The sequence below is a fragment of the Muscardinus avellanarius genome (assembly GCF_963383645.1).
Source record: "Muscardinus avellanarius genome assembly, chromosome: 1".
Classification (NCBI taxonomy): domain Eukaryota; kingdom Metazoa; phylum Chordata; class Mammalia; order Rodentia; family Gliridae; genus Muscardinus; species Muscardinus avellanarius.
The window spans coordinates 77,206,194-77,232,352 of NC_137786.1; the positions used below are offsets into that span (position 1 = coordinate 77,206,194).

A 26,159-nucleotide genomic window follows, 5' to 3' on the forward strand; every position below is an offset into this window, starting at 1 on the left:
ATGCCAGATGGAGGAACCCTTTTGGGCCCATGATCATCTCTTTTCTAAGCTTTTACAAAGTTAAAGTCAAGTGAATGGCAGTCTTAGAGGAATGGCTCACATTTTAAGTGTGTGTCAGAGTTTAAGCAAGATGCCATGGATAAAATCCCTAGAATCATGGATAAAATCCCTAGAATGGTGTTTGATGCTTTATTAAGGGATCCGTATCATCACTTACAAGATGTCAGACTAATATAACACTCTGGGATCTGAAATTGGATCAAGGAAGAAAGAAAAAAAATTACTATAGGCTAAAGGGAAGAGGATCTTAATTTGTGGCCTAGTTGTAGGAGAACAACATCTGGCCAGCTCTCCTCTGTTCTCTCTCATTTAGCATGTGATTGTTGTGTAGGCAGAAATACTACTTAAAGTTATAAGAAATCTTAAATTCATCAATAAAAATAATATTCAATGTATCCTACTTTTCATGGGGCGTAGAATTTATCCAAAAGCTATGTTTTTCTATCCAACATGGGATTCATTTTATTAAAATACATATTCTTTTTTGGAATGAAAGGGTTTTTTTCCTTAAATGATAAAGTTTTTTGCATTATAATGCTAAAGAGCCAATGTTTGCATACTATTAGAGGTGATACTATAAAGGCTTAACATAGTGAGTTAATCCTTTGAAGGGTTAAATCACCCCCACACACCTCTTGGATATGATCCATTATTGAGATAATAAATAAAATAATACTCTAGTTCTCTATCTAATAACATAGCCCTTAAGCCTGCATATAATATGATGCTAAAAGTTCCAGCACAGTTGTATCTTGTGATAAAATATTAACAGAAGTATTGTATGTGTGTAGCTTTTCAAACAAAACATATTTATGATATTCCTAATTCCCCTATTCCTATGACAATTCAGTTCATTAATTATTATCTCATGCTTGGACACTTGACGCTTCTTTCTAGTTAGCCTTTCCTGCTCTAGTCTTTTGCTTTTTTATTTCATTATCTCTGATGTTCATTTCAAAAGTACAAAGTGCAAGTTTCCACTTTCCAGTACTCTAGTTACTCAAGGTCCTCATTGCCCCTAAAGAGAAGTCTAATCCCCATAGCCTACAGGAGCTCCTACAAGTTAGTTCTCCATCTCCAAGTTAGTTACCATTTTTCCTGCATTCTTACCATGCCTATTTACTTACTGTTTCTTAAAATCAGCTGATACTGCCACTTTCTCATGTAAGGAGCCCTCTTCTTTGAACTCCTCATCATGAGTTGCGAAAACCTATATGCTCGATAAGGGAACATGTGCCTGAATGAGAGAGAGGCAGAAGAGGCCTATCACATTCCCTTCATAAACTTCATTAGCTACCCCAAACTATCCAAATAATTTATAATCTAAGTAAAAATGATGTGCCTGATAAGCACAAGTTCACTCCCCGAGACTTCATTGCACTCCTTTATAGAGATGCCAGGAGCTCGCAATAGCTCATGTCATCTGGGAAGCCTTCGGAGCTGCCTCTCTACAGAATGATTGAAGCTCAGACTCACTCCTTCCCTAAGCCTTTGAAGGGCCTGTCCCTACTCTCATTAAAGCACTTGTTATAGAACAAAGTGGTTCAGGTGTGTGTGGTTGATTTCTTTATTAAATTATTAATTTCTGATGGCAAAAAAAAATTTAGTATTTCTCTTTGTATCCCTGGGGCCTTACAGGGTTCTCAGTGGATTACAGGGGCATAGTTAAAATTTGTAGAAAAAATGAATAAATTAATAATCATCACTATACCATAAAACCCTTTTGTGGTAAATTGGATACCCTAGCCAAATATATCATTAAGAAATGGGTGCTGGGCATGGTGGTGCACGCTTGTAATCCCCGCGCTTGGGAGGCAGAGACATGAGGATCGCGCAGGTTCGAAGCCAACCGTGCTGGCTTAAGAGAGCCTGTTTCCAAATAAAAATATAAAAAATAGGTCTGGGAGTGAAGCCCGGAGGTAGAAGGGCTTCCAGAAACCCCAGTACTACCAAAAAGAAAAAAGAAATGGAACTGTAGCCTGGCATGGTGGTGCACACCAGTACATGGGAGACTGAAACAAGAGGATCACAGCTTCGAGGCCAGCCTAAAGAACATAGTGGGTCCTTCAGCAAATTAGTGAGACCCTGTTTTAAAATTAAAAATAAAGTAGGAATGGGAGTGTAGCTTGGAGATAGAATGCCTCTGGGTTCAGTCCCCAGTACATAAAAGAAAAGAGAAGAGTAGTAGTAGTAGTAGTAGTAGTAGTAGTAGTAGTGGTGGTGGTGGTGGTGGTGGTGGCGGTGATTGTAGTGGAGCTATTATATTATCAAAAGCAGAAAATAAGTGATTTATCTGGTCTTGATATCTGGTCTTTGTCTTGATATTTTTAGATGTCCTTTTGAATTTTTACAATTAGGACTATTTTTTTCCCTGACTTCTAACTTCTGTGATGCCAGAAACTGTGTTCAGCTTTGACCTTGACCTGATCTTTTTATATTTGAAAACTCCTCTCATTCACCTGCACTTAAAGATTCCCTATGTATCAAAAACCTGCATTTTTTAGGGGAAAAAATCTTTGTCTACTCTGAAAAAGAACATTTGATCCTCTGACTTTTTCTGCTAAAATTTAGTTATGCTGACTGACCTGAAAATACCTAGTCAAAATGACACCATAAATTCATCTTTTGCCTTCCATCCTACTCCATATACACAGCAGTTAAAGATAACATATAGCAAAATAATTTTTAAAAGAAACTGAACATCTCTGTGCATCAAATAGAGAACAGAAATATAAAACTGTGAGCTGGACTGGGGCTACAGCCCTGATGTTTTCTGAGCCCAGAAACAAGTGAATGAGAAAGTATCTCAACTGCTGCGGTGCTGAAATAGGAACTAAAAGGTCCTAACCTGTGACAGGTAGACTAGAGCAATAGGTCCTTCCCCCACATTTAGTTGTTGGTCCTAATGAATATACATATCTTTTCCTTACACTTGAATTTTTTTTTTTTTTTTTGCTTCTGACATCCTTTAATTTTGGAGTTCAAATGAACTCAGTGAAACCCAAAGGAATAAAGAGAACAAAGAAGAGCTCTGGGAGATGAAAGGCACTCAGGGCTGTGGATGGCACCGGCCAGCCCTTCCCTCCCTGGGCCTGACTTTGGGGCACTTTGATTCTCACTGTTCTGAACCCAATGTGTAAAGGTCAGTGGCTCTGGGTGAGATTCACTAGCATCCTACTCACTTCAGGGGGGTGGATGTATCAGAAGACTGAGTCATGCTAAAGGTGTACCAAACTAAATTCCAATGTCTCAAACAGTATTTTAAACAAAGCCTGTAATTTTCTGGTTTGGTTTTGATCTCTGGCAGTGATAAGCTAGTCTCTCCTTTTAGACTCATTAGAATTCACTGACTTCTTTCTGATTCATCAGCCAGTTCTTATGTGAGAGGAATGATTCATGGACCAGGAGAAGAAAATTAATTTGAATAAAAAGAGGAAGTATATTATTACAAATTCCTTTATTATAAAAATCCTACACATAGGTTTCAATATGATTTACGAAAATGCAAAGGGGATTTGATCCAGTTTACTGTGGATAACATGAATCTGAGGTATTTGGGATCTCTTGGTATTGTGATGGCTACTTCTCTGACCTGGGAGCACCATGTGAGGATGAATTCTTTAATTTCTTGTGAGGCTCCATTCTTCTTCCTGAGCATGAACAGCCACAGTAAGTTAAGATTCCATTGCTATTGTGACTATCATTGAAAGCTTATTATGTTACTATAAGCTTTGATCCCTTACATCCTAAAGTTGAGTGATGTTTTTTACTCCTAACATTCAAAAATCTTTCAGGTAGAGTGCCAAGGAACTCAATGGCATTCCAAAGCAAAAGAGAAAATAAGGGCTCCTGAGAAATGAAGTATACTGTGTCTCATCTCCAAAGATGGCAGCCCTTGAATATTTCCCTCCTTTTAAAACCTGGGTGCTACTCCTCACCTCAAGGGGTGGGGTCTGCTTCCTCTCCTTTGACATCTGAATTGGCTCTGGTCTTGCTTAGAACAATAGAAAGTGGTGGGAGTGATGCTGCTCATAACTGGTGGAGCCATTCAGAGGATGAGCAGTTTCAAGTTCCTTTCTCTTGGAAGCCAGCTACCATTTCTGTCCGGAGACCCTGAGATGAACACAGTGGTAGACATCCCAAGCTTGTGGTGTAGAGATATGGACTCAGACAGCATGCAGTTGTCTATGGCATCCAGCTCTGATTTCAGACATGTGAGTGAAAAAGCCTTCTTGTAGGCCCCAGCCCCGTCCACACCACATGCTGCAGAAGAACTGCCCCGTCTGGTGGCAAGCTTGTGGCAACCCACTTATTTGAAGCCTCTTACTTTACTTTTTGTGCTTCTTTTTATTATATGTAACCAATAGCTAAAATACTCTGGTTCCAGAATTTTTGTTTTTCTCCCATCAAAATTATAGCTATGTCATTGTCATTTTAAATACTGTTGCTTACAGAAACACTCATGGTTTATAAAGAAAAAGTATGATATGGTGTTTGCTTCTTAAAGCAAAACTGGGGCTTCTGCTAGAACAGAGTAAAAGTGAGCTTACCCAGTAATAGTACGTGCTTGAATAGGGTCCAGAGGAGCAGCATAACAGGTTTCGCATGTCCTTGGCAGCGAACTCCTTGTTTGCCGTCTCCTCCCAATCTTATTGCTTAAAAGAAAATAAGAAAACAATGCCTAAGGAAAACCGCAGAGGCAGAGCTTCTCATTGTACAATGAACAGTCTCTTCCACTCCAGCTTGGAAACTCCTTGTGAGCTCTTTCCAGAGTTGGCCAGTAGTGGTGGGAAAAATCCCAAATGCTTCAAGAATCACTGTGAATACTCATCCTCTGCTTTTACTCATATCTGTGACCTCAATCTTCAAAGATTCAAATCAGAAGTCTCTGGGCCTTAAAGATTGTATGTATTCAATGTTTGGTTCCTTTATTATTGTTTTTTAAAACATTTGGGATTTGAGCCGGGCATGGTTGCACACGCTTGTAATCCCCACGCTTGGGAGGCGGAGACAGGAGAATCGCGCAGGTTCGAAGCTAGCTGCGCTGGCTTAAGAGACATAAAAAGTATAAAATAGGTCTGGGAGTATAGCCCAGAGGTAGAAGGGCTTCCAAAAACCCCAGTACCACAAAAAAAAATAAAATAAATAATAAAACATTTGAGATTTGATATTACTCAGTAAAACTCCTAGAACAGGCCTGGGGATATGGCTTAGTAGTCCAGTATTTACCTTGTATTTGTAAGGGCCTGGGTTTGATACCCAACACTACAAAATAAAAATAAAACCAAGTAAACAAAAACTCCTAGAACAATAATATCAAGAGTTTCCTAAGGTTTGTACAACCATATGAAAAGTAAAAAAATAAATTCCCAAAATTGAAAGATTAAATTTTTATTGAAAGCCCTTATTTCTACATGTAAGCAAAGAAGACAAAGGGCTGAAAAACTGGGTCTATTTAGAGCTCAAGTAACCTGAATATTTTTACCTCAGTAGACTGCATTTTAATTAATTAATTAACTTATTGTGGTACTGGGGAATCCAAGGGTGTTTCTACCACTTAGCATGCCCTAAGCTCTTTCTTTTATGTATTTAGAAACAGGGTCTCATTAAGTTGCTGAGGCTGGCCTTGAACTTGCTATCCTCCTGTCTCAGCCCCTCAAGTACTGGGCTTACAGGTGTGCACCACCAGCTGTGAACTACCTTTAAACTAATCTCAGTTAAATACTGATGACTGACAACAAAGGTAGTTCCCTGTTCAGGCTATTTCAGTACTAAATTGTTAGATTTAATTTGCATTTGTTGTCTAGTTGAGTGGAGGGCATCAAGCATAGATATAGTAGGTCTGAAAGAAAGGTCATTTGGCTGAAAATGGAAAGAAGAGGTTGGTGGTCCACATGGTAATCATTACCAACATCGCTACCTATTACAGCTCGCTCTCTCTCTCTCTCTCTCTCTCTCTCTCTCTCTCTCTTTCTCTCTCTCTCTCTCTCTCTCTCTCTCTATATATATATATATATATATACATTCACATTTATACATACACATATACATACATATACATATATACATAAACTTATGTGTATATATATGTTTATATATATGCTTATTAGTTTGTGCATGTATCCTATGAAGCCATTATTATTGTCTAGGAAATGGAGGGCTTAGCAAAGTTCCACAGGTACTGTGCTATGATACCATGGAGTTGAGATGAGAACCAGAGACTCACAAGCTCTCTAGAGCCACCGCTGCTGCCAGAACTAGGCATTTTTCCCCTGACCACTTTATCATCGAAATTTCCATCAATAATCAGAACGTGTCAATGTTACTCTTAGAGAACTCTAATCCCATAAAACGATTGTTACATTCTATCTCCCAGAGAGAACTTGAGGGAATCTGTGCCGGAAAATGATCCCTTCATCTTATACTTCATCTCGATTCCCGGGGATGACAGCCCACTCTCTTTCTGGTACTAGAACATCCCTGGTTTTCCTCACTATCCCCATAGGTAATACAGGTCTTATAATACTATTTAATTTTATAGAATTGTTTGAAGGATGAAACACTAATTCATGTAAACTATTTAGTATAATCCCCGAAACATTCTAAATACCCTATATATATTGGTATTTTTATTAGCACAACATCCATTTCAATATTGGTACAGGATAAAGTCAGATAACTTATTTTTAATAAATTTTCTAAATATCTCTCAGGTATCCCTCTCCCTTTCTTCATGTTTATGTCTGTTATATTAGTCAGCTCTGGCTGCCATACAAAATACTTAGCATAGGAGTCTTAAACAACAGAGATTTATTTCTAGCACTTCATGGTTGGAAGTCCAGGACCAAGGTACCAAATGATTGGGGTCGCAGCGAGGACCCCCTTCCTAGTGTGCCCTCATATGACGGGGGAGGGGTTTCCTCTCACATCTCTTCTCAGGTCACCAATCACATCGTGAGGGCTCCTCCTCATAATGGACCTGAAGGCCTCATCTCCAAACACCATCACTGTGGGAGCCGAGGCCTCAGTATGAATTTGAGGGGTAGAGATGCCGTTCATTGTGTAGCACCTAGGGTTGGAGTATGCTTCCCATTTTCTCATGATTAGATGAGTGCAGCTGTCTGGAGATGGCTGCTCCTTGATGCTTGTCTACCTCCATTCCCCATGGAAGCATTCTAAAAGGCAGAGTTGATCATGCCATTAAAATCATCCAATGGCAATGTTTAGGCTAGAGAAGAAAAGGGAAAGTCCAGGACTTCACCAAAGACACTCTCCATATGTCCTAGCATACTTATTAACTGCTGCTGTTACCTAAAAGTGCCTTGACATCTGATAAGTCTGGTCATAACGCAGCTGAGCTCATCTCACTTGCTGTGTTTATCATTTGTGGGGGTGAGAGAAGAGAAGGAATAGAATTGAAATCACTTTATATCTTGATGCCCATCATAAGTGTGCTTTCCCACTATGTGTTTATGTACTTATGTAACTTTATTGTTGGAGGTACTGAGAGTAAACCTGGGGGAGTTCTACCCTGAGCTACACCTCAGCTCTACACTGAGCTACATTGAGCCCACCCCTTTTGAGACAGAGCCTCATTAAATTACCCAGGTTGGCCTTGAACTTGCAATTCTTCTGCCTTAACCTCCCCAGTCACTGGAATTACAGGCATGCACCACCATGTCCAGTGTCCCCACTCTTTTAAAGGACTTATTTCCTTTCTTAATTTATCCTGAAAAAAAAATATTACCAATGAGTCATTACTTTCTAATCCTTTGAAAACTACATAAAATAGTTACACATGCTTATTGCTTTGATTGGGAGCAAAAAATTTTAATAGATGACTAATATATTCCATTCAAATCTTGACTAATGAAAATGTAATTTCTCGGGTTTTTTAGTGTATCCCTCTAGAATTTTTATTTAGAACATTGAACATTTATTTAGAACATTACATACAAAGAATGCATGTAAGCCGGGCGTGGTGCCGCACGCTTGTAATCCCAGCATTCGGGAGGCTGAGACCTGGAGGATCGCGGTTCGCGGACAGCCTCAGCTACTTAGTGAGACTTTCTGCAACTCACTGAGACCCGGTTTCAAAATAAAGAATAAAAAAAAAAATAGGGCAGGGGGTGTAGCTTAGAGGTCGAATGCCCCTGGGTTCCATCCCCAAACCCGCAAAAAAAAAAAAAAAAAAAAAAAAAAAAAAAGAATGCATGTAAAAGTCAGCTAGACTATAGATAATATCAGTTTTTCAAAGTTGTTTTCTCATGGAATATTAGTGACATTTAAACCATGTATTCTGCCCTTGACTTGATCTATGAGCCACTTTGATTGTTATCAACATGGTGATCCTTTACTACACCATACCTATAGTATCTAGTTGACCAGATACCAAGTTCTGAATTTATTGCCACTTTTGCACTTTACAGTTATTTCCAACTTATGATTCAGTGGCTACACTGTTCTTTAAAGAAGTCTATAGTTTGTATGATTATACTTTAATTAAATTAATCCCCTGGTAATGCATTAAAGAAAAGATCCAGAAATATAGGGAGATAAAGGCTGCTAGTAGTAGAGAAATAGAAAGTGGGCACAGATAAACAGGGAAAATAGCAATTGGATCATCATTTTTAAAAAATATGTGGTTGGCATCATGCCTTTTGTTCTAATAGCAAACGGATTAGCTTACACATTATAAAACTCAGAAAGTTGACTAAAGGAAAATGACATTTTTATAACATGTTTTCTTTCAGACAAAAAGCACACTGTATCAAAGGTGAAGTCTGAATTTCACTGGGCCAAAAGGCAGTAACAAACTTTGATCATTCCAAAGTACTCTCTCTGAGCTACTATGATAACTGAAAGAGGTGGCCTGGTGAAATAACACTTACCTTGAAGCCAGTTACGAAGGACAACTTCTCCGTCTGTTCCTTCCTGTACTTCAAGACCACCATGTCCCCTTTAACATTTTTCCTATTTATTTATTTATTTATTTTTGTTGTTGTTGTTGTTGTTGTTGTTGGTACTGAGTTTCCTGAAAGCCCTTCTACCTCCGTGCTACACTCCCAGACCCATTTTTATATTTTTATTTGGAAACAGGGTCTCTTAAGCCAGCAAGGCTGGCTTCAAACCTGCACGATCCTCCTGTCTCCGCCTCCCAAGCGCGGAGATTACAAGCGTGCACCACCATTCCCGGCAACAATTTTTCCTATTTTAAAATCTGTGCTCTGTGTGGTCACCAACATCTTCCTATTCCTGTTCCTGTGGTTACCACTTCCATGATATACTCCCTCCCAGGTTTCTATTTTCTTCTACATGTCTCTCTCTGCACACAGCCTCCCTCTGTGTTCTGCTCCCAGTTGCTCAGCCCTACTTAAGCTCTCTCCTCATGGTGACCCTCCATCCTCATTTCGACGTGCCACTGTCCTCTTGGAACCCAGGCTACTTCCTGTGACTGGACATTTTAAGGATTTTTGCGCCAGCTCCTTTGATTTCCTCACCCACTTGGCTTCTCCCTCTAGTACTATTGCCAACCACCAGCCCAGGCCATGCCACAAGGTTCTCCTTTCCTATTGGCCAGTAAGTGAAACTTTGTAATGGATACTAATTTATTCTGAGTAACCTTAACTGAGCCATCTCTGCTTCCCCAAAGTCCTCTGGATTATCTTTTAATTGATTCTTAAGTAATCTTTGAAGCAACGCCCACTGCCCTCAAGTCTTACTTTTAATACCTTCTGTCCTCACTTTAGACAAGTGATAAAAACAAGATGTTATCTCACTCAACTCTGTTTATTTTCATCTGATCATGTCCCTTTGTTGTCTCCCATCTTACACAAAACAGTAAGTAGTTTGTTCTCACGAGAGCCAATCCTCCCAAGTCTAACTTTCAACTCTTTTTCCTTCTCTTGGACCTTGTTTCGTTGCATCGTCCAGAAATGTCTTACCTCTTCTTCACTCTGCCTCTCTGGGGTCCTTCCCCTCCATCTAAAACACATGCCTCATTTTACACTGCCTGGAGGAGCTTACTCATGATGTTGCTGTTTTATCAAGCCACCACCCTGTCCCTTTCGCGTGGTTCACACCCTCGCTGCCCTCGTCACTGCTTAGCATTCTAGCACTCGGCACACTTCACTTATCCTTTTTAATTCATCACCCACCTCCTGGACACCAGATCCACTGGCCTCTCTCCTCATGTGCTTATCCTTAAACTTCTCTGTACAAATTAGAACAGATAACTGCCCCCTCCTCCAACTGTTCCTCTCCCTTGGGTTTGTGATATTCTTTTTATTGTCCTGCTCACTCCCAGGTCACAGCACTTTCTTCTTGTGACATAACTGAGGCATCTGTTTTCCAGGGACTGCCTTTGCCCTTTTCACATCATGGTGGTCATTTCCAAATCCATCCACCGGAGTCCAACCTCTCCCTCCTGTTGGAGGCTTGCCTTTTCATAGGCTTTAGAGCTTCTTTACCTCGGTTCCTCTGATCTTGTCCTCAAGAAGTACAATCATTGTCAACATTGCTCCTCTGCCTGGTACCAGTTGCTCTGATCTCAGTGTTATTCTTTCTCTCTTCCTTTTCCTCCTCCTAATCTTTTTGCTTATTTTTTAAACCTAGACACCAGTGTACTTTCTTTCACTCCATAGTCATAGACTTCCAGTTCAGTGGTTGCCAAATTTGAATGACCATCAGAAACCACTATGCTTTTAGAAACTATGGTTTGATGAGCCTCTGGTGCTTGAGTTCCTTGCTGCTTTCTGATTTGGGGCAGGACTGTGGCTGTATCTTATACTTCTTCTACCTCTTCTTCTTCCTCCAGAGTTACCTGCCATCCCTCACCTCAGGCTTTTGATATCACCTCTTAGACCACTGCCTAGTTACCTAACTAGTATAACCTCCTGGGGCCTTCTCTCCACCAACCTGGTTACTTTTTCCTATGTGGTTAAGCTCCGTTTCAATCATGCCACACTTCTCATTTTGAATGGCTCTGCATCTGCCACCAAAGAATCTGCATAGCTCAACCTGCCCTGCAAGGCCCTTCATGACCTAAATCTGCAGACTTCTCATTTTCTCTGTCTTCAATCTTTATCTCCAGCCAAAAAGATAAAATTACATTGATTTATATATGTGCCTCTTTGCCTCCCTTTATTCAATTACCACTGTCTTCACCTGAATATTTGCATATTCAAATACTGCTCATCTTGATGGTGAAGCTTAAAGATGAAATTCCTTCTTTATAAAGGCTTTCCTGATAGTGTTGACTGAAAAATACCTGCTGCTTCCTGGGAACTTTGTATAATTAGAACTCTCTCTTATAATACTACTTTCGACATTTGCCAATTTTTGTTTTTTCTGTACTGAGAATTGAGTCCAGGGCTTTGCACGTGTTAGGCGAGTACTCTACAACTGGCCTATATTACCAGCCCTTTTTATTTTATTTTGAGACAAGCCTGGTCTTACTAAGTTGCCAGGGTTGGCCTGGCATTTAAAATCCTCATGCCTCAGCCTCCTGAATTGCTGGTATTAGAAGGAGCACCACTGTGCCTTTTTTTCTATACCAAATTTTGACCCAAAAAATGGGGTTCCTTTTTCTTCTCAGAATTATGGAACTAATAACAAGACTGAGCACGGATGGAACAGCTTTCATTCTTGGCCAAAAAATAAGAGAGGCTCAGAATGGAGGATCTCAAGTTTGAGAACTAGCCTCAGCAACTTAGGGAGACCACTTCAAAATAAAAAAATAAATAAAGTGCTGGGAATGTAGTTCAGTGGTAGGGTACCCCTACAATTCAATGTGTAGTACCACAAAGGAAAAAAAAAAAGAAGTGAGAGATTTACTGATGACAAAAAAATAAATCTTCCTACACGTTGGGCTTAGAATCTATAGATACTGGGCAAAAGAAATGGGGGGAGGGATAGGCTAATAAAAGGGAGCAACATTTATGTCTTTTTTTAGTAATAAAGTTACAGGCTGTTTGAGGGGCACTTTAACAGCTTTCCTAGATGCAACCAGTTTGGGCCAGCCCACCCGAAGAACTCTGGCCTTAAGGCATACTGTCCTCAAAGGCTGGGTTAGAAATTCAGGTAAGCCACCCAGGCAGTACAAGACCCGGGCAGGGTAACACTGCCTGTTTTAATAGGGCATATATATGTATGTGTGCATGTGTGTATTTATATATACACTCTATCTTTTTACATATAGTCTTTGAAAGAAGATTTATATGTAGTCCCTCTTCTCATCTATTATACTTTTTTTTGTGTGTATGATACTAGGGATGGAACCCAGGGGCATTCTACCTCTGAGCTGCACCCCAGCCCTATTTTTTATTCTTTATTTTTGAAACTTGGTCTCACTGAGTTGTAAAGGGCATCACTAAGTAGCTGAGGCTGTCTTCAGTGATCCTCCTCCTGTCTCAGCCTCCCAAATGCTGAGATGACAAGCATGTGCCACCATATCCGGCTTCATCTATTACACTTTAATGCATCTTCATGGAAAATAAAATAAAATAAAAAACATAGCCGAGCGTGGTGGCACACCCTTGTAATCCCCGCGCTTGGGAGGCAGAGACAGGAGGATCACACAGGTTCGAAGCCAGCCATGGTGGCATAAGAGACCCTGTTTCCAAATATAAATAAGTATAAAATAGGTCTGGGAGTGTTGCCTGGAGATAGAAGGGCTTCCAGGAACCCCAGTACCACCAAAAACAAACAAACAAACAAAAAATGTATTTCCTGAATAACAAGCAATAGCTAAAAATTTATATTGAAGTGCTAAATGTTCTGCATTTCAACCCTATATCCTTACTAAATCCACTAAACTTTATTTGGAAAGTACTAATATTATATTCGATTTACAGACAGGGAAATTCAATGTCCAGAGCAGCTGAATGTGGTAAGAGAACCACATTTCAGATTCAAGGCCAGTAAATGTATCTCAAATAGTCTGGCTTCAGAGTCCATATCCATAACTACACTGCTATTCTGCATTTTTGTGTATAGATTTCACATAGTCGTAGTGTCTCAACTTTAATGCATATCTTTTCTTTTTTAATTTAAGTGGCTGAGAATTATATTAAAAGACAGCTTTTTTAAAGTAGTTGATATAAGCCAGGCATGGTGGCGCACGCTTGTAATCCCAGCATTCAGGAGGCTGACATTGGAGGATCGCGGTCCGCAGCCAGACTCAGCTACATAGTGAGGTCCTCTGCAACATAGTGAGACCTTGTTTCAAAATAAAGAATAAAAAATTGGCAAGGGGGTGTAGGTCGTAGATAAAATGCTCCTGGGTTCCATCCCCTGACCTGCAAAAAAGTAAAAATAAAAATAAATTAAAAGTTAATATAAGAGCTGGGCGTGGTGGCGCACGGTTGTAATCCCAGCATTTGGGAGCCTGAGATAGGAAGATCGTGGTTCGAAGCCAGCCTCAGCTACTACTCAGTGAGGCCCTTTGCAACTCAGTGAGGCTCTGTTTCAAAATAAAGAATCAAAAATAGGACTGGGGTGTAGCTCGGAGGTAGAATGCCCCTGGGCTCCATCTCCAGAGCCCCCCCCACACACACACACAAAAGTTAATATAAAAAATAACCTTTAAGAAAGTAAATAATGTAATTTATAATTATGCATCAACTTGAGAAAAGGAAGTCACAATTAGTTTGTAGAAAATACTAAAAAATTGTTGTACAGTTATTTAAAATCATGTTGTGCAGTTTTATAAATATAATTCAAATGATTATTATTGTAAATTAATAAATAATTAAAATGAACAATATTTACTCTTTACACTAATTTAATTATACAATCTCAAAGAAGAATAGGGGTTCCCTTACCATATCATGCTCCCACTTTGTGCCAGAGTACTTTCAAGTATATATTTAATTTGTGGTTATATGATATATTAAAGCTTCTTTGCCATCAAGAAAAAAAAAGAATTACGTTTTACAAATATGTTCTACAAAGTTTATAAATGAGTAAACTTCAGCAGGTTAAAAAAAAAGTAGATGGAAACAAATATACAACAAAAAAAATGCAGCAGTTTTTTTCTACCTATTAAAAATGAAATTGAATAGCAAAAATAACCCCAGTGGGGAGGATTGGAAAACATAGTGACAAAAAGCTGTATAACTGCTCATTTATTAATGTTACCTACTGATATAAACCAATGGTATCTAGGCTTAAATAAAATTCTAATGCTCTCACTCTTAAAACCTTTTATTTATTATTATTATTATTATTATTATTATTATTATTATTATTATTATTAGTGTTACTGGAAACCCTTCTACCTCTGGGCTACACTCCCAGACCTATTTTTATATTTTTATTTGGAAACAGGGTCTCTTAAGCCAACGAGGCTGGCTTCGAACCTGCGTGATCCTCCTGTCTCAGCCTCCCAAGCGCGGGGATTACAAGTGTGCGCCACCACGCCCGGCCCTTAAAAACTGTTCTAAAAAACATACTTTTTAATGTTTTGAGTCTAGGGCACAAATAAGCTATAGCATCTTTCTTATCTTTCTAATGATATCAGACTCCCGTGAGTCAGTGTGGCCATTAACAATTTGAATTCCACATTAAAGAGAAAAATAGGATTAAAATTTCACAAAATGAAAAGCTCCATAACACACTGACAAATAGAGAAAGAAAAATATCAATATCTACCATTGGCTGCAAACAACTTTGATAAAATTACTTTGATCAGTTATATATAAATATTGTCAAAATAGGCAGTTTTGGGGGTTTTGGGGGGGTGTTTTTTTTTTTTCTTTTTGGACAGCCTTCTCACTAGATCATATACTTGGTGTTTAATCTGGAGATTACCTTTCTTTCCTAATGCTATTGTTTTCTTTTCTTTTCCCTGTTAGGGCTTGGAGCAAGTTTGTTAGTAAGAATGAGCAATAGGATATTAGTTCATTCCCATGTTCATAGAAATCCCTGCCCCACCTTTGAGTACCAGGCCATTATTTAGATGGATAATGATAAGCCTTTATATAATACTGCTTAGATATCAGACTGCTTAGTGGTCTGTTATTGTGAATCCTAACAGCTCTGGATATGGGTTTGGTATTCATTTTCTCCATTTACAAATATAGTCATTTAACAACAGAGAGTAAATAATATAACCAAAGCTTTTGGCAAGTATAACATTATTTTTAAAGAGAGGCAATGCCCTAACAATCTAATAGTTGTTGAAAGAACAGATACAGTCAATTATACTGATAGGGAATCGGCAAATTTAACACAAGGAGAATTTTAGAATAGTAACATGGTAAAGAAAGTAAAACGAAAATCAAATGAAATTTTCAATTTGTATTACAGTTTTATGTCTTGATGGCTAGAGTACCAAACTAAAGAAAGCTAATGTTTTAGCTTTGAGGTAAGCTGGCTTTTATCCAGCTTGAGAATCTACCAGAAGATAGTTCTAGGAACTGGCATATTAATTAATTAATTTGTTTATTTATTTATTTATTTTTGGTGGTACTGGGGGTGGAACCCAGGGGCTTTCTACCTCCGGGCTATACTCCCAGACCTGTTTTAAATTTATTTGGAAACAGGGTCTCACTAAGTTGCTGAGGCTGGCTTTGAAACTGTGCGATCCTCTTATCTCACTCTCCCAAGTGCGGGGATTACAAGCGTGCGCCACCTCGCCTGGCGGAACTGGCATATTTAACACCCCATAAAAATACTTACTTGCAGTCACAGTTATCTTTAGTATTAATTTTTTTGAGACAGTGTGTCACAGCTAACTGGAAACAAGTGTCAAATTTGAGTCTGTTGAGATTTAATGACTGTCTGTGATGTCCTATCAGATTCTCTGTGAAACTTCACTGGCTTTTCCTGGCCACATACTGAGTATCCTAATTTGTCAAAATAGTGAGGCCATATAGTAAGATTCAAAATATAGATGCATTGTACGTTTTCACTGTATTAGAAAAGCAAAGTGTGTTGGAAGTTGCTGTTAGATGCCCGAGCATGCCTTTAGATGAGTGTTTTGAGCTCTTTAAAGGCTGAGTAACTGGTAATGTAGTTAAAAAACTAGGCTAAGCCAGTCTTCAGTTGTTACTTGGCTGGTTTCATGTTTGTTTCAGAACTCTGATCTTCTTTTTCTTTTTTTTATTTTTTATTTATTTATTTTATTTTATTTTATTTATTTATTTTTTTATTTTATTTTATTTTTGGTGGTACTGTGGTTCTTGGAAGCCCTTCTATTTCCAGGCTACACTCCCAGACCTTTTTTTTTTTTTTAATTTTTGGAAACAGGGTGTCTTAAGCCAGCACAGCTGGCTTAGAACCTGCGCGATCCTCCTGTCTCCGCCTCCCAAGCATGGGGATTACAAGTGTGTGCCACCACGCCCGGCAGAACTCTGATCTTCTAAAACTTGTGTCATGGTTTCATTTTACAAAATGTTTATGAAGTGTGTAGAAAATTACTATGTCGGCTGTGAATCCAAATGATAATTTCCCCTTCCCATAGTTGGGAGACATTTTTCCTACACAGTCAAAAACCATTTTACTTTTTTCTTAAGAGCCACAGAATCACAGACTTAATTCACACACACACACACACACACACACACACACACACACACACACCTGCCACTAGAATATAATATTATCTGGCAACCTTGAAGTACATGGTTCAAATAGAATTACTCTAATAATAGCTCTTGCAAGATCTGTGTGGGTATGTCTCATCTAACTTGGTTATTCTTCTTAGATTCAAAATTATAGCCTGCAAATTGAAAATTATATATAGCTTTTGCAAGGCGAGACCATAATTCTAGGCTTTCACCAGTTTTTTTCAATTGCAATAAATCACACTGAAAGTAGTCCTGACACTAAACTGTCCTTCTCCGTCCAGGAGAGCCCTAAGTTAGGTTCTCTGCAGACGTGGAGACTCCATGGAGAAGCTGTTCACATTCTTCCTCGTTACACCCGTGAAATAGGCTCTAGGCAAGTATAAGCTATCTTTTCTACCTGCAGTTCCAGTAGCTTGTCTGCCTAGTCCATTACAAATCAGGCTTCCGTGTTTTACTTATCAGTAAGGGTCAGGATAAACCCATCTTGGAAGGTAGTAGGTGCTAGCTTCCAGACTGTTTATTTACTGTGCCTTCCTTCATCTCGATATCCTTCTGGAACAGGGGTTTTCAAACCATGGTTCACAATAGATTGGTGAGTCCCATTACCAACATATTTTAAGTGGACTAAAATGAGATTGAAAGGGATGTCATGGGACAGCATAGCGGAGATAGAGCAGAGTAGAAGAGACGAGATCAAGATGCATCATACATTCTATGAGGTTTCATAGCACCTTTCTTTCAAGACTAAGTAGTTCACATTCCCAATGCATTTCTTTCTGTGGTTTGTGGTCAACAAATTTTGATGGCAGGACTCAAGAGCGACTCTGACTCCTCAGTTGCCCTTGAATGGATGTATATGTGTGGAAATTTAAATAAACCAAATTGATTCTGCACTCTTGTCACATCTTCACTCCCCCTTCCTTTCTTTTTTTCCCTTTCATTATAAAAACAGTCATCCAGGCATGGTGGCGCACACTTGTAATCCCAACATTCCGGAGGCTGAGACAGGAGGATCGTGGTTCAAAGATAGCCTCAGCTACTTAGGCCCTTTGCAACGCATTGAGACCCTGTTTCAAAATAAAGAATAATAAAGTAGAGCTGGGGGTATAGCTCAGAGGTAGAATGCCTCTGGGTTCAATTCCCAGTACCTGGGGGAAAAAAAAAAAAAGTCAGCCAGGCACCTCTAATCCCAGTACCTGGAATGCTAAGACAGGAGGATCACAGGTTCAAGGCCAGCCTCAGCAACTTAGCAAGACCCTGTTTCAAAATAAAAAACACAGAAGAGCTATGGGTTCTGCCCAGAATTAGAATGCCCCTAGGTTCAATCCCTAGTAAAAATAACAATGATAATAATAATACATAAAAAACCTTAGGGAAGTTTTATTTTCTGTGGAAATTCATAAGCAACTTGCCTATAAGCCACAACTTTGAATTTTTTATCAAGCCTCTGTAGCCCAGCAGCTACTCTCTGCTGCTGCAAAGATCACCTTTCTTCTCTACACCTTTATTACTCTTTAAATAGAGAGTGAAAGAGTATATGAGTTTAGCTCTCAGTTTTGCTTTTAACTGTAGCATATCCTCTTAGCCAGTTCTGCAAAAACTTGAACTAGAATTTGGCTTTTATTCATTCATTCAGCTACTTTTTGAGCCCCTACCTTGATCAGCAAAGCTCAGATCTGTATGCTTGAGATAATGCTTTCATGGGCTCACATTCCACTAGCAGATCAGTGTGCGTTTGTGTAAATTGTATTAGGGATCTCCAGAGAAACAGAGCAAATAGAAGATAAATATGTTAAGAGGTTCACTATGAAGTATTGGCTCATGTGATTATGGAGACTGAGAAGTTCCACCATCTGCCACTCACTGGGAGAAAGAAGTTAAGTGATCCTTCCAGTCCAAGGCCAAAGGCCCGAGAACCAGGATCTCTGAGGGCAGAAAACCCATGCCCAGCTCCTAATCAGGCAGAGGGAAGGTGAAAGTTTAGCCTTTCTTTGCCTTCCTGTTCTCTTTAGAACCTCACGGGTCTGGTGATGCCCGCTCACATTGAGGAGAGCATCTGTTGTCCTCAGTCTTCAAACTCCAGAGCTAATCTTTTCTAGAAATCTCCTCCTAAACACACCCAGAAATAATTTAATCAGATATCTTGGCATCCCTTACACCAGTTAAATTGACATATAAAATTAAGCATCACATATATTATTTAATGTTAACTGTTTATAAGTACTGTGAAGAAAATGAATCAAGATAGAGGAAAAGGGAAAGGAAGATATTCCGAAAGGTTCATTTTTTTTTTTTTTTTTCTTTTCGGTACTAGGGATGGAACCCAGGGGCATTCTACCTCTGAGCTACATCCCCAACCATATTTTTTTTTATTCTTTATTTTGAAACTGGGTCTCACTGAGTTTCATAGACCCTCACTAAGTAGCTAAGGCTGGTGGTGAACCATGATCCTCCTGTCTCAACCTCCTAAATGCTGGGATTACAAGTGTGTTCCACCATGTTCTGCTTAAAGTGTTCATTTAAAAACATTTTTTTCTTTTGATAGTACTGTGGATTGAACCCAAGAGCATTCTACTTCTGAACTATACCCCCAGCCCTATTTTACTTTTACTTTATTTCATCTCATTTTAAAATAAAGTCTCACTAACCTGCTGAGGGCCTTTTCAAGTTGCTGAGGCTGGCCTTGAACCTGTGATTCTCATGTCTCAGCCTCCCAAGTACTGGGCGTGCGCCTCCATGCCTGGTGAAAGGTCCATTTTAAATAGGTTGTCACTGAAGTGACAACTTGAATGTGATGGAACTTTGCCAACATGTTTGGGAATGTTTTGGAGAAGTACTGAAGTGAAAATGGAATTCTAAAATTGGAACCAAGTATGGGACTAGTGCACAAAGGTTAAAAAGACAAGCTACTGGGACGAGGTGCAGGGTGTTTCTTAGAGCAGTCTGTACACCTGATTCATAAGCTTTGTGGATTCGTGTTCCACCCAGAGTGTTCTAATGCTCTTTTGATAGTTGCATGACACACATGTGTGCTTTGTCATCTTTGTGGATCCCTCTGGGTTTATTTGTGGAAAGCCCTGCTGGGAGACTGTGCATTGTAGAATTAGTTATAGCCCTTGTTAAAAAGGCTCCGGAATGCAATCAAGTTTTCTCACCAAGAAGTGAGTCAGATCACCGAACCTTTCTTGCCTCAAAGCGTCCATTAATTCCAGAATAAAACCTCATGTTTCAGAAATAAGGCCTTGGATAACTTTTTTGCAATTTGCTTTTTGTCTTTCTAATTTTAAGGTAATGCATGCCTGCCTGCCCCTCATTGGAAATAGACCCATAAATATCTTAAATCCTCTTCATTTCGCAGTTATGTTCCTTGTTTTATTTTGATGAGTTTGTTTTAGTAGCATATCCCAAATTGTTAGAATTAGAAGGTCAGTGAGATAAAGTTAAAGCAAGTATTTTTGAAGATTGTAAACACAGAACAAATTTCAGCCTCATGTAAATGAGGTGTGATTTCCATAATAAAGCCATTATTGTTGCCACTGGTGCAGAGTTTAAAGGCTGCAGTTAACAAGAAAACAGATAATATACCAGGACACTTTCTTTAAAAATGGCACTTAAATTTATGGAAATCATATTTTCAACAACAAAAAAAATAGAGAGATGTGATGTGTTCCCAATGGAATCTACCAACATCATGAGTAGACTTTCTTCTTCTTCTTCTTCTTCTTCTTCTTCTTCTTCTTCTTCTTCTTCTTCTTCTTCTTCTTCTTCTTCTTCTTCTTCTTCTTCTCCTCCTCCTCCTCCTCCTCCTCCTCCTTCTTCTTCTCTCTCCTCCTCCTCCTCCTCCTCCTCCTCCTCCTCCTCCTCCTCCTCCTCCCCCCCTTCTCCTCCTTCTCCTCCTCCTTCTTCCTTTTCTTCTTCTTCTTTTCCTCCTTCTTCTTCTTCTTCTTCTTTGTGTGTGTGGTACTAAGGATTGAACACAGGGACATTCTACCTCCGAGCTGTATACCCCCAACCCTATTTTATTCTTTATTTTAAAACAGGGTTTCCTAAGTTGCATAAGGCCTCACTAAGTAGCTGAGGCTTGCTGTGAACCTGCAATCCTCCTGTCTCAGCCTCCCAAGTACTGGGATCAAAAGCGTACACCACCATACCTGTCTCTAGACTTTCTTAGTGATGATGGTACAAATTGGAATATTCGCTTTCTGCTCTCTTCTTTCTATGAGTAATTTCTTCCACTTAAACCTTTTCAAACTACTTTGTTTTTCACATTAGTGACTTCTTTTTATTGTAAGCACTTAAGTACATCGATAATTTGGCCTTTTTTCTCTGTATAGTAAAACATCTTGACACAAGCCTGACTTCTTAGCATAGTTCTTCTGCCTTTTTCTTAATTGTAGTAAACTATATATAACATACAATTTAACATTTAACTTTCTTTTTTTGCACTGGAGTTGGAACCTAGGGACATTCTACCTCTGAGCTATATCCTCTGCCTTGCTTTTTATTCTTTATTTTGAAACAAGGTCTCACTGAGTTGCAATGGGTTTCACTAAGTAGGAGCTGAGACTGTCCAGGAACCTCAATCCTCCTGTACCAGCCTCCCAAATGCTTGGCTTGCAAGTGTGCACCCCCATGCCTGGCTAACATTTAACCATTTAAGTGTACAGTTCAGTATCATTAAGTATATTCCCAATGTGCTACTGCCATTACTACTATCAAAATTTCCAGTCCATTTCATCAGCCCCAACAGAAACTCTATATCCATTGAGTAATAACTTGCTGTTCTCCCTTCCTCCCAGCTCCTCGTAACCTCAGTTCTACTTTCTTTCTCTATGAATTTGCTTATTCTAGGACCCTTGTATGAACGAAATTATTTTTCTTTTTGTGTCTGGCATATCAAAAAATTCACATATGTCATATCATGTGTCAGAATTCCATTCCTTTTTAAGCCTGAGTGTCTTTGTCTGCTTGGATTACTGTAATAAAATACCACAGATTAGCTACCTACCACACAACAAAAAAGTTTATTTTTTATGGTTCTGGAGACAGAGAAATCCAAGACCAAGATGCCAACAGTTTAGTGTTTGGTAAGGGCCCCACCATCTGGTTCACAAATAGGATCTTCTCACTGTGTCCCTCCATGGTAGAAGAGGCGGGACAGTATTGGATACCTCTATGGTGGCTCTACATTGTACTGAGTAAAATTATATTGTATGTAAAACCAGGCATGGTGGCACATGCTTATAATCCCAGCATTTGGGAGGCTGAGACAGGAGAACTGCAGTTTGCAGAGAGCCTTCACTACTTAGTGAGGACCTTTGCAACTCAGTGAGACCCTGTTTCAAAAAAACTAAAGAATAAAAAATAGGGCTTGGAGTGTGGCTCAGAGATAGAATGCTCCTGTTTTTTTATCCCCAGTACCACAAAAAAAATTATATTGTATGTAAATGCCATAGTTTCTTTATCCACTCACCTGTTTATAGACAATTGGATTGTTCCATTGTGACTATGATGAGCATTACTGCCATGAGTATAGGTATACACATATCAGATTTGGTCCCTGTCTTTAGTTATTTTATGTATATGTGCAGATAAGCGCAGATGTGGCATTGTTGGATCATATGGTAATTTTGTTTCATTTTCAAGGCACCAGCAAACTGTTCTCCACAGCAGATACACCATTTTTACATCCCCATCGCTAATGCACAAAGGCTCCAATTCCTCTCCATCCTCAACAACACTCATTATGTTTTAGTGTCTTGATAATAGCCATCCTAATGGCTACAAAGTAGTATCTCATTGTGTTTTAAACTTTAATTTCCTAATAACCAGTGGTGTTGAGCATCTTTTTGGGTGTTTATTGGCCATTTGTATAGTTTCTTTAGAGAAATGCCTGTCCAGATCCTTTTGAATTAGGTTTTTTGGGAGTTTTGTTGTTGTTTGTAAATGTAGACATTCTTTATCTATTCTGGAAAACATCATCTTTTATATAGATATCCTTATTCCTTAAGCTCCATACTGTGGTTTTAGGACCTCTTTTTAATTAAGAACATTGAAATAATTCTGTTTTATGTTAAACTAACCCATCCCCAAATATAAGTTGTATCTAAGATTACTAATTATAGATGCCTTCCTCAGTAAACATTGAGTTATAGGCAGCAGAGAAGTTGTTAGTAGTTCACTGAATGTGATGCAGCTTGGGAAGTAGGAAACTCAAGTGATCTCCATTAAATGAAGCATTCATTTTCAGTTTGCCAAATGGAATTTATAGTAGCTATTTAACAACATACCCCCCAACTTTCATCTCCAGCATACCACTTCTCACACCCCTTTTTCTTTTAGGCCCCAAAGAAGAGTAGGTAGATTAATAGTAAAGCTGATGAAACTTATTTCAGGACCTCTCACCTGCATGGACACCTTCCAAGATCCTGTACCTAATGGTGGGTTTGCATTCAAAGATGCTCCCCAAATTGTATAAGCTTCAATCCACAAAATCCAGATACACCTCTGGATATGCTTCTTCAAGGGCACTGACGTATTTATAGGCTTTCTTCCTAGCAGAGTTTCTGGAGTGCCAAGTGACCACCCTTTTCTGCAGAGTTCCAGAAAAACATGGGCCAAAGCTTCTCTGCTGTTCTGCCAGTACATAGCACTTGCTTTTCTCTAGTCACCTAGAAGAACATGCAAGCCAAATTTGGGAAATTTGGACCTCAGCTGTCCATGCAGAATGGGCATGTCCTTTTGTACTTTGCACAGAGCCATAAATAGAATTTTGGAAGGAAAGAGAGAAATAGCCAAAGTTGATACCTATTACACACACAAAAATTGTGAGCATAGCTTATACAGTTTCCTACTTTATCAGCAGTAAATATGAGCCTTCTAGCCCTTTATCAAAGTTCATTATTCATTAAAAATGAATTTTGATAATTGTGTGTATGTGTGTGGTACTGAGAATTGAACCCAAAGGCATTCTATCTTTGAGCTATACCCCCAGCCTGATTTTATTTTTTATTTGGAAACAAGGTCTCATTAGATTGATGAAAGTCTCACTACATGCTGAGGTTGTACTCTAACCTGCAATCCTCTTGTCTCAGCCTCCCACGTATAGAGATTACAGCTATACACCACCATGCTGGCAAATTTTGATCAAATTTAAACCTTAACATTTTATCTCTTGTCCTGCTGCAAGATATTAATGACAAAGGAAATATTCACATACATAAACCTGTTCTTGTTTTACTTTCTCTGTGTAGTTATTAAAATAACTCAAGACAATTTATATACTATATATCTGAGCAAGATATTAGCATAATCCCCTGCTAAACCCTTTCTTCTCAGTAAGAAGTTCGTATTCTTCCTTCTTCTCCTCCTCTTTCTCTCCCTTCTTTTCATGCTCTTTTGCTTCCTTTCCCTTCCCCCAAAATTCCATCCTAAATCCATTTGTTGATACAACCAAGGTATGTATCACAAGGTTTCTAAATATGGGTCATCAGCACCCTGTCACTGTGAGGAGGGCTTCCATCCCAGGGGTGGGGCGCAGGCCTGCAGGAAGCTACAGAATCCCAGCATCTGGGAGGCCATTGGTACAAGGGAGGGAAATGACAGCAATGGGAGACAAGGTACATATCGGAGAGCCGGTCAAATAGGTAAATACATTAAGAATAATGAGAAAAAGATGGCTTGCTAACAGAGAAGCCAAATAGATGATATGGGAATGAGAAAAAAGGAGAATTAACCTGGTGGTGTTAGGCTGGAATTGGATTATATTGGTGTAAACTAATGATTTTCATTATTGGGAGATAGAGAAATAGACAGTATACTCACAGTCAACCTTGGTTGAAAAATAATACATAGAAAACTCTAGAAATATAAGATTTATAAGTTTTAAATTGCATACCATTATGCGCGGTCATTAATCTGATGCCATCCTGTTCTGTCCAGACCAGGCAGGAATTATCTGTTTGTTCAGTGTGTCCACACTGTATACACTACCTGCCTAGTAGTCACTTAGTAGCCATCTTGGTTACCTGTCAAGTAATGCAGAATTGCATGACTCATATTTGAGCAACACTTAGTACTGGCTTGAAAATACAAGAGTGATGATGGCAATTTGGATATGTCAAAAAGCAACTACAAAGTGCTTTCTTTAAGTAAAAAGGCGAAAGTTCTCAACTTTATTTTAGGTATGTAGATATAGGGGGAAATGTAGTATATATAAGAATCAGCACTCTTCATAGTTCCAGGCATCCACTGAAGGTCTAAGATAAGGAGGAACTGCTATAAAACTTAATGTAAATGTGTGTGTGTGTGTGTGTGTGTGTGTGTGTGTGCGTACATACATATATTTTCTAACTCTGGTTACTGAGAGAGCTTAGGAGAAACAAAAGCAGTGACTATACCTAGCCCCAAATCAGTTTCTCTTTCTTTTTCTTTTTCTTTTCTTTTCTTTTCTTTTCTTTTCTTTTCTTTTCCTTTCCTTTCCTTTCTTTTCTTTTCTCTTCTCTTCTCTTCTCTTCTCTTCTCTTCTCTTCTTTTCTTTTCTTTTCTCTTCTTTTCTTTTCTTTTCTTTTCTTTTCTTTTCTTTTCTTTTTTTCAATACTGGAGATGGAAACCAGGAGCATTCTACCTCTGAGCTACACCCCCAGTCCTACTTTTTTATTATTTTATTTTGAAACAGGGTCTCACCGAGTTGCAAAGGGCCTCACTAAGTAGCTGAGGCTGTCTGTGAACTGTGATCCTCCTGTCTCAGCCTCCCAAATGTTGGGATTACAAGCGTGTGCCACCATACCTGGCTCCAAATCACAGTTTCTCAATGTCCGGCACACGCTTGTAATCTCAGCATTCATTTGAGAGGTTGAAACTGGAGTATCTGGGTTTGCAGACAGCCTCAGCTACTTACTGAGGCCCTGAGCAACTTAGTGAGACCCTGTTTCAAAATAAAGAATAAAATCTAGGGCAGGAGGTAGCTAGGAGGTCGAAATGCCCTGGGTTCCATCCTCAGACCTGAAAAAAAAGTCCTTTTTCTCTAAAAGAAACCAGTACTGGAGCAGGAAAGAACTTGGACTAACTAGGCAAGCAAATGCTAATTGAACAACAACATAACAAAAGGCACAGAAACCATCTTGAAGAAGCTCCCACTAGGGACAATGTGGGCCACAAAATAAATAATACAAAATATAGCAGCAACCAAAAAATAATAAATTAATACTAATGGATGATAACTCACTAAATATGAGTCTATGAGCCCATATTATAAAAATAAGTAAATCAAATATTTGCTAAATAAAAAGATAACCACACAGTAAAATAAGAGTCTATGAACACTATTATAAAAATAAATAAAAGCTGAGCATTATGGTGCACGCAGGAAGATTGCAGGTTCCCAGCCAGCCTCAGCTACTTAGTGAGACCCTCTGCAACTTAGTGAGACCCTGGGGTTTTTTTGTTTGTTTGTGGGTTTGTTTGTTTGTTTGTTTGTTTTTTGGTGGTACTAGGGATGGAACCCTTCTACCTCCGGGCTATACTACC

At 39.0% G+C, this 26,159-nt stretch overlaps 1 protein-coding gene across 1 annotated transcript in view; it reads left to right on the top strand.

Moving 5' to 3' along the window:
- Nucleotides 1-26,159, top strand: part of ADGRV1 (adhesion G protein-coupled receptor V1) — a gene marked incomplete at both ends in the record, with an annotated part of 566,633 nt that overhangs the window by 456,364 nt on the left and 84,110 nt on the right. The gene's annotated exons all lie outside the window — the stretch shown is intronic.